Raw genomic sequence first — 13,543 nt, forward strand, 5'->3', positions numbered from 1 at the left:
CTGTCTGGCCCGATGGAAGGTACTCATGGTGTCCTACGCCTTGGCAATCGAAGAAAACAGTCAACGTCAGCTTCACTTTTGAGCGGCATTGGCGCAATTTTTTCACTTTCGGCTCGCCTTCGATGTGTTGTGTTGTGCCAAGTTCACTAGAAATCTCTCTTAAGCTAGTATGACGATTTTTATGCACGTTTTCTTTCACTTTCTTCACGTTTTCATCTGTGTTCGACGTCGATGTGCGTCCGGAACGAGGCAAATCTTCCACCACTGTACGACCACTTTTAAAGTCTTTATACTACTCATATGCCCTTGGTCTTGATGCTTTTTGCAACACTTTCAGTGCATCGGAACACGAAATTTCCTTCGCAACACAAAATTTCAACCAAACTCTTTCTTTAACAAAATTATCCATTGTAAATTTCGACAAATTGAAAAAAGTTGACTGAAGTAAACAAACGCCAGGTAGACACTAATAACCCGATGGCGTTAAAAAGTGACAGATGTGTGTCTTACTCTCCTACCAACGTAAGGAAAAAATATGGACCGATTCGTACGTGCTCGGTTCGTCTAAATTAAACATTTCCGGTACTTTTTGATCATAGGGTATATCGTCAAAGCACATTACTTTATGAGAACGAGTATGAGTTTTTCGTAGCTGCGGGAATGAATAGTGGCTGAAGTGGATAGCGTTGAGAATTATCACAGTCACTGTGCCTCCCCGTTAAAAATACGACACCACCACCTTAGCAAAAACTTTTCTGAATGCTTAGCTCACTTAAACTCAAGCGATATTCCGAATTTTCTATAGTCCATCGAGAAAGCGCATTAATTCCAATACCTTGGGAAACAAAAAAGGCTGCATCAAAATCTTGGCACATGAACTGACATTGGAACCTCACCTAACTCCGTCAAAGAATACCCAGTTTGTGGACTACCAGGTGGGCGAATTGAACAGATTCCACTAGTAAAACTATTCGTCCCTGCAAAGCTGGAAAAAATGGCTTTCTCTTTGTTCTAAACAGCGAGTTGAGTAACGCTTTCGCTCGAACTGATAAGTTTTATGCAATAAAGAGGAAAACCCTAAAGCAAAAATGTCATAAATTTTTTGCGACGTCACAAGTCCACAAAAATAAAGCGCCCACTAAAATACAAGAATGGATTTCTCAAATCTCGTTTCAAATGTAAATGCGAAAATTGTCTGTTGAAGGTAGAACTTTTCGTATATCATTCTTTTATATTAAAGTTGCTTTTTGTTTTAATTTAATTTTGTTAAAATGCGCTACTGAAATATACAGCTTCTAGTTACCGCCTTCACACTATTGCTGAACTCCGTAAAAGATTCCATAAAGAGAAAATCAACCCGAATTCCGAAAACGCAACCATTAGGATCCCCACTAAAGTCACGCGCCCGCTAAATCTGCATTGCCTCTCAAAAGACTTAAAGCCAAATGCAACATATCAGTCTGCTCGTCGTATCGCGAGACTTCTACTGGCCTAAAATGGAGGCACTAAAAAGAAGAAGGCTTAAGTCCGTTGAAGCTGAGGAAAATAATCGAACAGGGAAGCTGACGGAACTTATAGAAAAAGACTTTCACCACTGCTTTGAACAATGGAAAGTTTCATCCGATGGAACGTTGTTTGGTTGGATGTGAGTTATAATATTGCATTTCTGATAAGTATTTGGCCGAGCTCCTCCTCACATCTGGAATATGCGTCTTGATGATGTTCCACAAAGGGAGGCACTTGCAGTTTTATGCTGCCTTTGAATGGCAGATATTTGTAATGAGGAGCTTTTTTAAGGCAGAAATACATTCGGAGGTTTGCCGTTGACTGCCGAGGAGCGACCGCTGTTAGAAACAACTTTTTCGATCACTTGGACTTTCACGCTTACCGTGGTGTTCGACATCGGGCGCTATCGAATAGTAGTCACGCACCAACCCATTCGCTTACGGCGGGTTAGATATATGATAAATGCTTATAAAGTGTGATGAAGGATGAAATATCGGATTTTAAATTGAAGTAAAAACAAGAACATTCAAATTGTTATTTCTGTGTAGACCCACTCAATTTGTTTATATTTTAAAGATAATCTTTTTCAAATATTGACTACAACTACGCCGTAATTCGGCCATCCGTTCACATCAATTTTGAGTTACTCGCTTCAGGACTTCAGTCGGTATCTCGTGAATTACTTTATTAATATTGACTTTCAATGCTTTAATGGAAGCTGGTTTAGACTTTACATACCCACACAAGTAAAAGTCGAAAGGTGTGATATCACACGATCTTAGTGGCCAATCCACTGGTCCGAGACGAGAGATGAATTGCTCACCGAAACGACGAAGCAGTAAATTTATTGTTTCACGGGCTGTATGGCAAGTAGTGCCGTCCGCCGTCTTGTTTGAACCAAATGTTGTGGATATCCCGGGCTTCAATCTCTGGCATCAAAAAGTCGTTTATTATGACGCGATAGCGTTCGCCATTCCCTATTACATTGGCGCCAGCCTCGCCTTTGAAGAAATACGGACCGATGATTCCTCCAATCCATAGGTCGCAGCAAACGGTTGTTTTCAATGGATGTAATTGCTCTTCTCGAATGTCTTCCGGTTGCTCTTCAGCCCAAATATGACAATTTTGCTTATTGACGTAGCAATTAAGGCAAAGATGGGCCTCATCGCTGCACATCATAAGTTGGCCTGGGCACGCGATGAACACTTTTCACAGAGTGTCAATTTTCGTAATAGATTTGAAAACGTTGTTGACACGTACAGGGTTTGATTGAAAAGTAATGAGTCTTATATTTTTTAAGCAGTTTCATTAAATCTTTTGGCTTATACAACTAATATTCTTCAAAATAGGACCGTCATGGAGCGTCAATACACCGCTGGTAGCGGTCCTTCCACTGCAGCAAACATTTTTTAAATTCATCCGCCGCAATCGCGTTCAATTCGGCTGTCACAGTCTTTTGGATCGTCTCGATGGAGTCGAAACGCCTCCCCTTTCGGCTTTCTTTTCAGGCGCGGGAACAAGAAGAAGTCCGGAGGGGACAGGTCTGGGCTGCAGGGAGCGTGGGGAAGACCCGGAATCCCCATCTTGGCCAATGCAGAGGTGCAGAGGAAGGCGGTGTGCGCCGGCGTATTGTCGTGATGAAGGGTCGAATTGTTGACGAGGTCGGGCCGAACCCGGGCGAAGCGGTTTTTCAGCCGAAGGAGCACTTCTTTGTAAAATGCGGGTCAATGTTCAAAAATTCACGAACCCGGTTCACATCTTCGTCTGTTTGCGTCGTCGGAGGCCTTCCAGATCGCTGTTCGTCTTCGACGTCCTCCCGGCCTTCCTTGAACGACTTGTGCCACCGTTTTACCTGGGTACTGGACAGAGATTGGTCCCTGAAGCCTCCTTGAGTAGCCCAATGGTTTCGGTACTCGTTTTGTTTAGCTTTACGCAAAATTTAATCGAGTAACTTTGCTCCAACGATCGCTGCATTTTCGCAACTGCAAAATTCTAACACACTTTTAAAACAGCTTTCACGAGCGGAGCGATGTTGACTGCACTGCTGTTGCCAGCGAACTGGGACCGTCCAACGATCATTTCCCCCACCAGCCGATTCGGTTGACCGCTGGGCAAACGCTCCGCGCGGGAAGGCTTATTACTTTTCAATCAAACCCTGTAAGTATTTTCATGATGGAATTTCAATGAATACCGAAAACAATTTTGCAAAGTTACCTTCAATCTGATCAGCCTTTACTGTGAACTGCATGCTTTCCTAAACCTGCAATGTAAAGAATTTTATATTTTATATTTTTCATCGTCTCTGCTAAAAATAAATAGATATCGAAATCCTTTGAAGCAAAATCATTACGATTTCTCCACTGATCTTTTTCTACACAAATAAGTAATAAAGTAAAATTTATAAATATCACAATTGTGCACACACATACACATACATACATATGTACGTAGGTAGGCGTGTTTGTTCTTGCACATGATATGACAAATATGACAGTGGATTTACATTTATAAGTACGTAGACGATACCATTAAAAGCTAATGCAATAAAAGCGTACAATATAAATTAATTAAAACATTCCATTTTAGCTGCAAATTACATTTGCCACATCAAATTCCACGAACACTCTGTGAAGCTCAACTCAACTCAACTCAACTTAGCTCAATTCGATTGCAGAGAAATCAAATGATGATGAGGTTGACGAACATGAAGAGTTCCGCATGCTGAGTTGGAAACCGAAAAACCATAACCGAAAGGGGTACAGCAGCAGCATTCGTGGTTGTGGGGAAAGCTTTACGAAAACATTTCACATATGCAAGTAAGTACGCATGTAACAGACGCCCCTAATACATACATACATTCGCACTCGCATACTAATTTGTGTGTAAGTAGATGCGTGGGTGTAAATGTCAAGTTGACAACAAAATATTCGAGTTATGAATTGTAATTGTCATGTGGGCGTAAACGAGGCGAACGCTTGCAAAACTTTTGGCATTCCGGGGAGTCATGGTGTAGCGCATACAAATTTAATTACAAACTTCGAAGACGCATAGCGCACTAGTCGGTATGTATGTATGTGTGTATGTGTATGCGCATACAGGCTCATATGCGTAATTGTAATTTTGGTAAAACAATATCGAGAAACGCTTCAGCTTGCAAAGATCTCTGCTACACGTGTGTGAACATACACACACACACAAGCACCAACACACGCACACAGCCACGCTCATTTTTAATTGTCTAATTACAAGGAAGCGATATGTGTTTATAATTGCATTGAACTTGGATAATTGCAGGCAAACATGAAATAAATCTTTTGAAGCTCCGACCATCTAATTTAGAGATCTATTTTAGAGATAAGAAAGGAAAAACAATTACTGACATACATACCTACATAAAAATGGGTTGAAATCAAGCTGTTGGATACAAAGTTTTTCATGTGTGGGGCAATGGGTGTTTCTTGCAACTGCCAGCAGTCCCTATCACTGCTCTGTTTTGATTGCTGAATTACTTGCTTCTAATTTTCAGTTTTGTCAGCTTGTACCACTTGCCATTGCCTACTCACCAACTCACTACCCTTATTCGCCCTCATCGACTCATCACTCAACTGCATTGACTCGCCAACTTCTGTCACAACTCGCACTCAAAACATCATCGATGATAAATGACATTTCTTCAGTGTAATTGTCAGTTGGCTTCAGTGCGCTGCTCTGTAGTCAAGTGGCTTATGAAGTATTTATTTCTAATGCACAAACATATTGGCCTCCATACAAACATTGAGTGCGAAGTATTGACTAGTGACTACGGTGAAGGCAAGCCAACTGTGGACCACAAGTGATTTTTATTTTGTTTTTTTGTTCGATGGAATGATTAAGCTTGGCCACTCTACATTGATAGCAAACAAGGCATTTCAGCGTAAAATGGGGTTCACTGCCTTTATCTGGAATAAAGTTTGACTAAAGCAAAGTTATGGTTAATTGATGGCAAAGATCGGCACAACTTTAGAGTCTTGCCAGGCGTGGTTGTTTAGTAACTCGGAAGATTCAAGATCTTTATTGCAACAGCAAATAAATGGTTGTCGTAAAAGATACTTGAATTCATTCGATTTTTAAAAGAAATCGTGAATTTTGTTCATACATTTAGCTGGCTTTCGTGTTTAAAATAAGTTTCCTCCTAATTCATTCAATTTGACCGCGGAAGGACAAACTGAGAACGAATTCTGACTCATCACCCCCAAAAGCGTATACCATATGATCTGAAAGTACCGGGAGCGTTTATTTTAAATGAACCGCGCACGTGGGAACCGGTCCATAGTTTTTGAAATTTTTCCGATTCTAGGTTTATCCTTGAAAAACATTAGTTTTTAAGTTTTTAGGTGGTTGGTGGTTGACTTCACCTCTTAAGGGGTGCTGGAAATTTGCGTACTTGCTACGATGTATTACCGTGGATTGGAACTGCAATGCAAAAATGCCAAAAAAATTTGAATAAATAAAATTTTTTATTTTCAAGGTTTTTCCGAATATCTCACAAAGATTCAAGGGCGTGTTTCGATATAATAAAAAAAAACTTTCAAAGCGGTCAATAACTGTCTTCTTTAGCATTTATATACAAAATTTGTCGAAAAATCCCCATTGTGGGACGTGGCGACTGACATTCGAAAGGGCTGAAATGAGCTGAAATGAACTCTATTGATCTTACGAGGAACGAATCATGATTATATATCAAAACCATGTCCATTGACGAAAAGGTGTAATTGACGTCCTATAACGAAAAAATAATAATAGTATAACAAATTCCAGTCTACTGCAGCATTTTTCAGGTGCGGAATGGAACTTCTTCCTTAAAAACTTAATTAGGTTTTGCAGCAAATAAGTTCATTGCTCGCTTGCACCAAAATGGAGAAAAAATAATCTGAAGCAAGTTGTGACAAGTTCAGTCAAAACAAACAGTACAGCATCCGGTGTGTTTAACATGAGTATCTCCCGACGATGGTCCGACCACACGGTGCTCAAAAGCACAACGGCTCAAATCAATGCGTTGAAAAAACGCGAAAGCATTTAGGATACCAATTGGGAGTGTGGAATGGACACACTAACCACCTAGGTGGGGCTCGAAACCTATCTAAACCTCTGTCGTACTGTGAGTCAGGCACCCGGTTGGAATTCAACTCCACATCGAGCCAAAAAAGCTTTACCCAAATTTGGGTGTTAGACCACAACAATCGCGTTACTCCCCGAGGGACCTATCTCAAGAACAGGTCGGAGCAAGTTCCGAGGGCTCCTGTTCCCCATAATACAAGATTTAAATCTCCGGTCAGACTTCGTAGCCAAGACTACTACCAGTTGAGTTAATCAACTGAACATCTTAAAATTTATCCTATTTCCTGTCGTCTAAAAACTTCCCGCGCATACTTACCCAATAATTCATCGTTCCGACGGGTGGAGACTACACCACTCACATCATACCGTCCATCGGTCCACACCCGCAAGATTCCTAATGTCTGAGTGCATCGGGCATTCGCAGAGGGAATACACCCAGTCCTCTCTTGGCGACCCACAAACACATTCCTCACTTACGGAAAACCGCCTCTCATGCAAAACGCTTTAACAGGCTCATGTCCTGTAAGGAGGAAATGAAACATCCCGAATGTACTCATATGTCGCACGGCCTTTGAGACTATTGTCCGACGGGTTTACCACGTACTCATCACATACTCATTCAGGGGCCTCTTGCACTCCAAATACCTCCTTTCCACATCACCGTCGGATAACCATGCAGCAGCGGCATACAAAGGTCAAGAGGAGGCGCACCCAACAACACCTCCAAAGCAAAGAAGTCTAAGAAGGAAGTTGAAAGTTTAACTAATAGCCGTTGAACCAACGTTGTTGATTTCGTATTTATCTTGGCCTACACGCGCCAGGTTGTTGTTTATTAGGTTGTTACCATCTAAGCCAGACAGTTGTTTCAGACTCTCGAACAGTGGGTTGTCCAGGATTGCCTTTCATAAGGCAGGGCATTCGCAGAGGAAATGGAAAGTCGTTTCCTTTTTCTCTGGCTTGTTCCCCGACAGACCAAAAGCTAATTATGACTACCGCGAGTCTCCAAGCGTCCCGTCGTTCCACGTTTATTAATATTGATGTTGTTTTTGGTTATAGGTCGGCCATAAAGTTCTACTAATTTTGAATGCCGTCTGGTATCTCCATCTACAAACTGCGATTCGGAGGTATTATGAGGAAATTGTATTATCGAAGTTGGACAGAAGAATTGGTGGGGGAGTATTCTGCCAGCGCCTCCCCATCAAACTCAAATTTAGTCTTCCGAACCACTGGAGTACTTTCTAAACAGATTAAGAAAGCATTGGATTGGTTGCTTAATTCTGTAAAGGACGTGAATATCTACTCACAGCCAGGCGGCAATTAGGGCTCTGGGCTCGTTGTTTGTGCGTTAGAAAGCAATCGGAGAATGCCTGACTCCGCTCTCCGTCTGACTCCGCTCAACCGCATAGATGGAAACTGCTGGGCTGATGAGCTAACTAGACAAGATATCTTAGAGATGGTCTTATCGCGTCAACTCAGCGAGCGCTGGGCTAGTGCACAAACATGCAAAGTCGCGAGATCCTTCTCAGTGCTCGAGGGAACTTCTAAGGCTAACAAAGACACAGTTCTCGAATTGGGTGGTTATCCTTACCGGACATTGCTCGTTAGGTGTTAATGAGGTGAAACTTCGGATTGCTTCAAGCCCTTTCTGCAGAAGCTGTCTGGAGGATGACGTGGAATCATCTAAGTGTCTTCTACTCAGTTTCCCTGCTCTCGTTGGCGAAACATTCAGTCATCTGGGCTCTCACTTTTTTTGCTACACCTGCGGATATTACGGGTTTATATATCGCACACCTGGTGAATTTAATGGGTAGCTTGAAGCGGTTTTAAAAAATCTAATTAGTCACTGTTGTTCGTCATCTTCTAATTCAAAGCCCCTTCTTTCTTTCTGCCCCCTGCTAGGTTCTTTTCTCCCTGTTTTTCCTCTGTATGGAATCACAATGGACGAATTTTCTATTCTTTGTTCAAGTGGGCAGCTATTTATCTTATCCTATGCTATCCTAGTGCAAAATTGTAGTCCCATTGTGTGCTTTGAAGTTTTGTCAATTTTGTAAATTTAAAATGCCCAAAGCAAAAACTTTGACGGAGCTCGAAAAAAAGGCAATGCGCTCTTTCCTGTGGCTAAGAGTTTCCCTCCTAAAAATCTACGCCTCTGCTCGTACGCGCATTGATAAAAAGTATTTGCGCTAACGACTGACTGAACTATCAAACTTTTGGCAAAAAAGTGTCAGCTGCAGTGACAATTTTGCGCCCCCCCCACCTACACGTAGTGACGGAAAAAACTCACGCTTTCTTATACTATTTAATTATGTTGCAATGAAATCGTAGTTTTCTCCGATATGGCTTTTCGAATGATTTACGCATTGCTCCTTATCTCATTGCTTGCAAAAAGTAGGCAGCACTTTTTACATTTCTAAGGCGGCGATATTTGCTCACGAAAGAACCATTCAATTGCAACTTTTTCAGTTTTCTTTTCTTCGACTGCTGCATCTTGACACGTTTTTGTGTCATAAATTGTGAAAATTACATTTGCAAAAAAAAAATCATATCCCTCACATATACACACAAGTGTATAGTATAGTGAGTAGATGGTACATTCCATTGGCAAGCGATTTTGCGCGATTGGATTTTCATTCATCAATCATTGTAAAAATGATTTTGTGCTGAGCAGTGAAAGTGCAGAAGGAGATGAAAGTGACACGCAAGCTCAATGACTATTCTGTGATGTGCTGAAATAGCGGAGATGAAGGGAGTGACTTAAGAAAGTTTATATATTTAAGCCCGGCAAAGTGTGAAAAGAAGGGCGGAAGAGATGGAAGGAGGAGAAGGAGCAGAAGCGGCTTATGCAAGCGAGTTAGAGACGGACTATTTAGAAAGATGAAAAGTCAGTTTTTGCGCGACAGCTGAAGTCTTTCTGCGAGTGGATATGGGGCAAAGAGTTTATTTGTCATTTATATTTTTATTTTTTACAACGCAAGGCGACCGGCTTATCGCTGTCAACGGTTTTCACGCATTCGAACACAATGCACGTTTCAAATGGCGATTATAATACATTCGATGGTGACAATGGTGGATTTTCGCAACTTTTTGCCAGCGAAGCGCCACTTCCCATTTTGGCTTAAGTAGCTACCTCGTCTTATCGATTTGATATTTTCGTCGTCATATTGTGATGACAGTTTATGTATAAAATTTGACAGTCAAATAAATGACTTTAATGAGGTGGGAAGTGACTCAAAAAAATAAATTTCCACCTACTATCAGTGGGGAAAATAGTTAATGATGTAATATTTAGTTCATTGCATTAAAAAATGTTAAATTAAAAATAATTTTATGAAAACTAAGAAGCTGGACGCAAAAGATCCTTAAGCTGGAAGTTTCGGCCATCGGGCCACTGCCGATGCTATACTTAGAAGTTCTAAGTCTCTTAATTGAAGTTAATATAAAATAAAAATGAAACAACATTCTTTATTTTAGTTTTTACGACTTTTCTAACAAAATATAGAAAACAATTATTTAAAAATCAATTTGTGAATTTTTGGGAAATTTCGGTCATGTTTTGGAAAAGAAAAAAAAAATTAATATAATATTCTTATGAACGCTTCAGAAAATATCATGGACCCATCGCGAATGGCGAACGCAGGCCATCGACAACTGATGAAAAAATCAGCTTATGTTCAAAGTATATTGCGTTCCCACGACAGTAGGTTCTACGTAACCAGAACGACCCGGATTTATATCCGGCCAAGGATTGTCACTTCATCAAGATTCCTCGTATATGCACGGGGAATGTTTATGCTGCTACAACAACAACAAAAACAACTTCAACATTGTTTATGAATCCCTTCAGGGCATTTTAGTTAATAGTCCGGGAGCCAGGGGTCATTTTGGCCTCATCATTTCATGCCGACTGATTTTAATGTTGAAGGCAGATGCCATCCAATGGATGACGAAACCAACCCTCAGCTGGTCCAGTAGCGGTGGGTACGTGCGAAAAAAAATTTTTAACAACTCATTTAATACCGGCTGAAATTTTTTTGAGTGTTGCTGATATTTAGTAGAATAAAAAAAATGTTAGCTGCGCCGTAGAGGAGAGAAAATACGCTGAACAGGCGAACTTATAAAAAAATTAAAAAGTAAAACTACTTTATGCCGATTGAAATTTGTTTAAATAATTTTGGACACATATCGATGGTTTTAAACAAAAGCGACACAACTCAAAATTAACTCAAATTCGGAGTTTTGCCGTTAAAAGCAAAAATCAACTACAGAGTTTATATACTCGTATTTTTATCTGGAAAAGCGTCATAAGCGAATCTTGAAGCAATTCTGAGAGATGGCGTTAGTGTCGTTTTGTGTGGTGATCGAATTGGCGCGTGAATTATCTAGAAAACTGACCCACCTCAGTATTTTGTATTTTTGAATTATGTCATGTCAATATGAAGAGCGCCTGGCAGGTCAAGGGAAACCTGGGAAAGAACTGTGGATCGCGAGACGGTTCAACTCGAGTTAAGCCGGAAAAAGCTGAAGGCGTTATCCAGTAATCGGAGGAGATGGCGCGTTGGCGGTTCTGGTGCCCTATGTCTCATTAGGGATACAAAGAAATATTGATGATGATCATTATTTCGGCGTTATGAGACGTTTACGTGAAGCCATTCGTCAAAAAAGAAAGGATTTGTGGGAAAACCACAAGTGGAATTTGCACCATGGCAATGTACCGTCACACAGTGCCATCATTAGTTATGAATTTTTGACCAAGAACGAAACGAATATCAGCCAACAACTAACGCCCATTCACATGATTTGACTCCAAGCGATGTTTTCTGTTTGATTGAATCAAAAAACTATAACGCGGAACACGTTCTACCAGCTTAAGGGAGGTGATAGAAAAATCGAGACCAGCTCTGATGACTATAGCGAAAGTCGTTCCCACGACAATCGGTTCTACGTAACCGGAACGACCCGGATTTATATCCGGCCAAGGACTGTCACTCCAACAGCATTCCTCGTATATGCACGGGGAATGTTTATGCTGATACAACAACAACAACAACTATAGCGAAAGTAGAGATCCAGCGAGAGCTGCATGAAACTCTGGCATTTTAAGGGGAGTACTTTGAAGGCGATAATATCACTCTTGGGAATAAACTTATTTTTGAATTTTCTGAATATATTCCGAAAACTTTTTGATCCAGGTAGTTATTTATATGAAATTCGTAAAAGTCCAGATTATTTATGAAATTATTTGATTTTTGTAAATTAACAATAAGAATGGATTTCTGTCTAATGTGCACGAACCACCCAGCCACTTCGCTTTACAAGGCCCGGCACTCGAACTGTAACAAAATTAAAAATACCATAAATTTAGTTTGGAAAATGATTTTATTCAATTCAAAGTAAAAAATGTGTGAAATAATACGAAATGAAGAATCAAATTACTTTTTCTCGATATGGCCACCTGTTTCCTTGAGATGGTCCAGAAATGAATCGCGAATGTGACTTGCAGGTATTTTGGCCCACTCGCGCACATTAGCTTTTTTCAATGCTTCGAGACTGGTGAATTTTAGTAAAGACCTCGCTCTCCAAAATGGTCCAAAAGGAATAATCCAACGGATTCGCGCCTGATGAATTTGAGAGTCATTGTGTGGACGTTATGAACTTAGGAACGTTGTTTTTTAGTCATTCTGTGTTCACTTGAGCTTTGTGAGCCGGTGCCGAGTCCTGTTGAAACGTCCATGGTCTGCCACCGAAATGTTTGTTTGCCCAAAGCTTCGAAGCAACGTAATGCCTGGCTCGATGAAAACGATTGAAGAATGCCCATCTTCGATTACAGCGGCCCAAACCATTATCTGTGGCGGGTGCTCCTGGTGGCCAATCGATGACGCAAATTCTCGTATGAACTGTGGGTCAAATAGACCCTATCGTTTTGCGAGTTTACGAATTGCTCAAATTGAAACATTTTCTCGTCAGAAAACCTAATATTCGGAAACTGACTGCTTTGGGTCAAGCGAAACAACTCGCAAGTCTCGCTCTCTCAAGTCTAACTTGTTGCTGCTTTGGTGTTACATCATGCGCCTTTTGGATCTTGTAAGGCTTGACTTTGAGATAATTTTTCAGTTTGCGGCGGATGCGACGGCCAGATCTTTTCAGTTCTTTCGCCATTTGATTGGCACTTCATCGGGGATGTCGCGCAAGTCACTTCTGCACTTTTTTAACAATTTCACGTGACGTTGCACTTGATGACCACCTCCATGACGTTTCGCGGTGCTGCCAGTAACATTGTAACGAGTAGTGGTGCGATAAACAAAAACTTTATTTACTTCAAGGTGCTCGAGCTCAGGAACAATCGCTGGTTGTGATTTTCGAGCCAAATATAATGCAATCCCACTATAACGTTTGAAATCCATTACAGATTTTCTTTTTTCGCGCTTACTCTCGGCAAAATGCTTCTGCGACGCATGTAAACAATACTCTGGACTATCATTTAGCCAACTAGCAGACAGCTGATGTGCGTCAGCTGCGCGAGCGACCTAAAGTTGGTTACACTTCGAGTGCTGGACCTTATAGTAGTTTCGCGTACCTGACTCGCATATCAAAATCCTTGCCTGCATTGACTTCTAAATGAAGCTCAATTGCATAATGTGCATAATTAAACACCAAAGCTCCATATTTTCAAAATTACATACTCACATAAGAATACATAAATACATTTATAGTAAAGATAGCCCTTTACCTCGCAGCAACGTATTGCGGGCTGGGCAACAAGGAATTTATTTCGTACACGTGTGTGCGTACATTTGTACATTTATCAATCTCTCGGCTATGCAGAAGGCCCACGGCAGGTGGCAACACACTTTCGCCAAGAACGAGAGAACTTTGTGCGCAACTTCTCTTTCAACATTCCTCGAAATATTTGCAAATATAAACCCAAATAAAAGCACACATA

The sequence above is a fragment of the Anastrepha ludens genome, chromosome 5 (assembly GCF_028408465.1).
Source record: "Anastrepha ludens isolate Willacy chromosome 5, idAnaLude1.1, whole genome shotgun sequence".
Lineage (NCBI taxonomy): Eukaryota > Metazoa > Arthropoda > Insecta > Diptera > Tephritidae > Anastrepha > Anastrepha ludens.